General features: G+C 60.9%; 1 long non-coding RNA gene across 1 annotated transcript; it reads right to left on the minus strand.

Annotated features, from left to right (window-relative positions):
• Positions 1-3,111: 3,111 nt before the first annotated feature.
• On the minus strand, positions 3,112-5,236 carry LOC147573173 (uncharacterized). The gene is made up of 3 exons (XR_015245486.1): positions 5,203-5,236; positions 4,360-4,462; positions 3,112-4,272 (listed from the first exon to the last, which is right to left on the minus strand). It is a non-coding gene; the product is annotated as an uncharacterized LOC147573173 (long non-coding RNA).
• Between the last annotated feature and the right edge of the window lie 155 nt (positions 5,237-5,391).

Here is a 5,391-nt window from a genome sequence, read left to right on the forward strand (position 1 = left end):
ACGTGGGAGGCCAGGCTGATCCGAGACTTGGGCTCCCAAGAGGCTGGGAAGCCCACAGGTCTAATTTTAATAAAAGCCAAGGCCTGCACCTTCTTGTCCCTGGGTCGGTCTGTGGGGAGGTCAATGCACAGAGTCTCTCAGAGAAGCTGCCAGCTGCACTGACAGCAAAGTTCTGGGTTGATGCCAGGGAGGATCCAAGGTACTCCCACCCTTGGTTGAGGAGCGAACACCTTCTTCTGGGTGAGACTCCCAGAAGGTTTCCCGGATGGGCAAGGTCTCGACAGACCTAAACGCGAGGCGTGGGATTCTGGCCGAGGCAGCAGAGTACAAACGAAAGCAGGCCATGTGTAGGGAGCGTGCCAGGAAGAGAGCAAGTTCCCAACCTGGGCAGAGATGCTGGCCTGAACCCCACGCTGCTGCTCACCCAGGCCTTGGTTGAGTTCACTGCTCTGTGGGGACCCCCAGCCGTCCTGTCCCTCCAGGCAGGATGGGCACAGCCCTTCTCCCTGCTGGGCTGGACTCCAGGCACCTCAGCTTGGACTCCTCTGTACCAACGTGTGTCAGCATCAGCTCTGTTGACATTGGGGCCGGATCTTTGTCGCAGCAGCCATCCCTGCATCGTAGGAGGTCTGGCAGCCTCCACCCACTGGATTCCCGTAGGACTCTCCTCCCAATGTGTCAACCAAGTGTCTCCAGTGTCCAGTGTCCCCTGGGGGAGACAGAATCACTCTGGTTGAGACCCTCTGCTCTACATCACTAGAACTCAGCCCAGTAGGGACAGGATGGGAGGACCTGGGTTCATCTCAATGCCCCCCGTGTGGCTGACTTCCAGTCCTGGCAACCCTGCTCGGGCCAGGGCTGAGCTCGTCCCACCATGGGCTCCTGGGTGATGACCCAGGACCAGACCACACGTGATGATGTCAAGGACACTATGGATACCTGGGTTCCTTCCAGATGCAGGGAAATAATCCCTCAGAGCCCCTCCCTGCCCCTGTACCCCGGTCCCACCCTTGGACATTTTGTAGGCCCCTGGTCAGCAGATTCTGGGGACTCGGGTCCCTGGGTGGATGTGGACTTGGGCAGTGGGAGCCTGAGGTGGCAGCAGCCAGACAGCAGCCCCAGGAGGACTGAAGAGAGTAGGTGTTTGAATCCTCCAGCTGGACTGCGACAGGGACACGGCCGCTAGCGGATCTACCAGATGAGCCACTGGGCAGTGACAAAAAGGGCGGCTCCCTGCTGCCCCAGAAGGCCAAGGCCAGGTGGACTGCTGAAGACAGATGTTAGGGAGACTGTCCTGAGCACTGGGCAGAAGTGAGACCTTGCCAGAATCCACAGTATATGGTCCTCGGAGGCAGGGCCCCGAGCTGTTTTGGATGAAGCTGTTGGGCTCAGGGAGGAGCACAGGCTGCCCCGGGGTCCAGATCTTGGGATGTGGTCAGTGGCCACCGTGGCCTCTGATGCACGTGTCCTGGTATTCTCGCTCGTGCAGTCCCCACCTGGAATTGGGACTGGCTCTGGGTCTTGCTTCACCAGCAGAATGTGGCAGAAGGGACGTGGTGTCACTTGTGGCCTGAAGGAGGCCTGGCAGCTTCTGGTGTGTGCCCCGGAGGAGCCCCCCATATGATGGGTAATGAAGTCAGCCCGGGGGAGGCCACGTGGAGGGAACCGCGACCACAGGCACGGCCAAGCTCTGGGCCTCCTGGAGTGGGTCCCTTGGCCCCAGTCGAGCCGCCCCACTTGAGGTCAAGGAGACCAGACAACCTGCAGTCCCGGCTCTTCCCTGGGAGAGACATTCGCTGCAATGACAAGATGGCTCCAAAGAAAAGTCACTTAGCTCACCTCTAAACGGCTCTTGCCTAAACCTCCCAAGGTTTTCTTGAAAAACACACGGAATAGGCCAAAAACAGAGAAGCCACAGTCCTAGCATCCTGGGGACTCGGAGTTGATGTGAAGGCACATCCCAAATAAGTCGACACTCGTGGAAACGTGCACCGAGCGCCCTGGGGCGCCCCCACCCCATTCCCTGAACAGCTAGGAGGCACCCAACTGGGCCGCCAGGAGTCCCTTCCGGCCCTTTGGACACGCGGTGTCCTCGACACCTGATGTGGGAAGGCCAGCCTGGGAAGGCACAGCTGTTCTTAGGGAAAGGCTCGACCAGAACCCCCACCCCCCAAGGAACAGTGATACTTAGCCACACAACTGGGCAGGGACCCCAGGGAGTCACCTCCTTACTGCTGAAGCTGACCCATCAGAGGAAAGCAGCCGGACCCGCTGGCACAAATGACCCAGATGTGACCTACCAGCAGCAGGTGCTGCTCAGAGCTCCCCGTGGGAGCATCGACCCCCGTCCCCATCCCAGAGGCTCCCACCCACCTAGCTCTGCAGGCGCCACAGGCCCTGACCCCAAGGGACGGCTGTCTGGATGATGCCCAACCCTTGGGGAGCAGTGCACATGCGCTCTGGAGAGTCCACACCTGGGCTGGGCTCCAGGGCCACCGTTCACTTGCTGTGCAGCCCCGGGGTACTTCCCAGGCCCTGAACCACTCTTCCTCATCTGTCTAGTGGAGTGACAAACATGATCCCCTACCCCGGGGTGGCCAGAAGCCCCAAGGAGAGGCTGGTGGAAGCACCTGGTCCTGGGCTTGGCCCATTAGGGACAGGGACACGCTGGCACCCTGCCGCAGGCTGCCACGATGGGGTGTCCCGACCCAAGGCTCCCACCAGGCTCCTGTGGCGGGGGCACCGGCCCAGAGTCCCCACCTGACAACTGTGTTGAGTCACCTGCGGAACCTTCTCTAAGCCAGGACAGTGCCTCCCGAGAGGACCGGGCCCCAGCTCAAGGCCAAGAGCCGCTCAGAGACCCCGGAACAACAAGCAGCTGCTGAGAACCTTCTGATTGTGCTGAAGCCAGCTGTGCGCTCAGCTCTAGAACCTCTACCACAGGACCACATTCTCTGGCAGATTACACAAAACAAGTGGCCCTTTCAGCTGGGAGCCATCCTTGGGACAGGGCAGTGCACACCCAGTCTCTGAGCTGTGCTCAGCCACGGGAGCTGAGACCACAGAGGTAGGGCCAAAAGTGCAGCAGGCCGGCAATGGAGAAACAGGATGTGACCAATTAAAGTCTGTTTATTTGTTTGTAATGAGACAAAACACTACAATCTGTTCAACACTGGGCTGGACACTGCAGTGATTGGGGGCAGGGAGGGAGGGGGCAGGGCAAGGCCTCTGAGCTCAATTATGAAAGTCCAAGGCAAAACCTTCCAGAAGACTCTGCCCTTACCCCTCGGGGCAGAAATAAAAATCATACGATCACCGTTGGTTCAGATTAGAGAGGACACTAAACTGGGCCTCAGCATGAAGCCAAGGTCAGTGCACAGGCGGGGGAATCTCACCCCGAGAGGCACCACCAGTCACGAGGTGGGGGAGGGGGGAGAGCGTGTCTCCTGCCTAGGGCTTCTCCTCGTCTCGAGGATCCCTCTCTCCTACCTCATGAGTGGAGGTGGTCCCAGACTGTGCAGTTCTGAGGGAAGGAAGCGTGACTGCCCCGGAGGCCCCCCGGCCTGGCTGTTCCTCATTCTCCTCTCAGGCCGGCGCGCTGCGGCCACACCGGGCCTGGCCCTGCTACCCCCTCTCCTCTGGAGAGGAGCTTTGGGGAGCAAGCAGCTTTGGGGAACGGGGGTGAGAGTGACACCAGAAGCAAGTGATGTTTGCGCGCACCTCCTGGCGCTGATAGCCTCTCCCGTCGCTGCCTCCAGGGGCTGAGGGACCACAAGGCACACGACAACCCCCAGCCCCGAAGGCCAGGTCCCTTTCGACAGACATCCTTTCGGAGCTGCAGCTGGTGGACTTGGGGGACTGGGGAGAAGACCCCCCAGGAACCTCCCTGGCACCTGTCCTCAGCCCAGCTCCCTGGGGCAGCCCCGTGCCCTCCGCGACAATATGAAGCCCCCCGCAGGATGCTGCCAGAGGGCCTGACCTCCCAGCTGAGCAGTGGGGAATTGTTGCATTATCTGACCTCTCGTGTCAGGGTCCGAGCCCCAGAGCTCTGTGCCTGGGGGAAAAGCCTCCCTGGCCCCGCCCACCGTGAGCCAGCCCTCCGTGGACAGGCAGGGGCTGCTCCCCGTACCCCGGGTTTCTGGGAGCCGGTGTTGGACAAGGGTCTGGCACTCCCTTTATCTCACGCCCTCGTTGTTCTGAGGCTCCTCTGTCTTCAGGGTCAAGTCTGTCCACAACACTTGGGTTCCTGCCGTCCATTAGTTCATTCCGGCTCTGGAGGAAGGAACTGGAAGGAATGGGCATCGGAGGGGAAGGGAGCAGCGGAAGGAACAGACCACAATGGATGCTGCCGCACCTCACCTGGCCAGCGGGGCCGGTGCACGCTCATGGGGGCAGGACCAGGACACAGGCAGAGGCGGCGGTTTCCACAGGTTACCAGAAAAGAAAGGAGGACTGGAAAAGCCTGTGGAAAAGAAGAGGGGAGCTGGGGTGAAGGGCTCCAGGGAAAGGCCCTGCTCAAGCCTGCACTGCCCTGGCCTGGGGCTCCCAGCTGCCCTTGGTCCCTGCACAGAGCAGGGCACCGATGAGGATTCAGCCTAGGTGGCCACGGCCCATGTGAATTGGCCCAAACCACCCAACTGCCCTGGGCTGTGTCCGTGGAAAGGGGTGGGTCTTGGGAGTCCCCATGACTCCTGGCTCTGTGGTCGGAGAGGCCAGCTCTCCTTAGCACGCATGGCACTCAGGAGTGGCCGTGTATGAGCAGAGCCCCGGTCACGAGGCCCCGCCACCAGCTGCTGTTAGCGCGGGCCTGAAGCACCGCCATGACACTGAAACACTGGATGCTCCTCAGAAGGGGAGCTGAGTGGTTGGGGGAGGGGTAGGAGGGGCCTGATCTGGTACCTTTTTAATTATTGGAACCACACGAACACATTCTCTTCTTGTAATCGGAGCTCAGAAGTGAAAAGACAGAAGTCCTGGCCAAGGGCTCAAGGACCCTGCTTTCCTTCCTGAAGTTTCTGAAAGTCAGTCAGACTACTTCAGCTCTTGCCACTACTCCCCAACATCCCTGTGCAGCAGGCGCCCATTCAGGCCCTTCTGTTTTTGTTGCGGAAAGAGCCATGGGCTTAATGTCCTGGCACCGCCATCCCCCCATCCCACCGGGTTCTGCTCCCCTGTCCCCCCGCCCCACGTGCTCCAGCTTACCTGTCCGAGACCAGGCATGCCCCACGACGCTCTGGTCCGAGCCCGCGTAGCACCGGGCCTGCAGCTGGGGCAGGCCGACGGGCCCGGCGAGCAGCCACCAGCTCTGTTGCAGAGGACGGAAGTCGGACGGCCAGGAAGGCGGGTTCTGCGGGGTGCCGAAGGGTGGGGCCTGGCGGAGGCCGCCCAGCC

The sequence above is a fragment of the Puma concolor genome, chromosome E3 (assembly GCF_028749965.1).
Source record: "Puma concolor isolate L17-30 chromosome E3, mPumCon1.1.hap2, whole genome shotgun sequence".
Classification (NCBI taxonomy): Eukaryota; Metazoa; Chordata; class Mammalia; order Carnivora; family Felidae; genus Puma; species Puma concolor.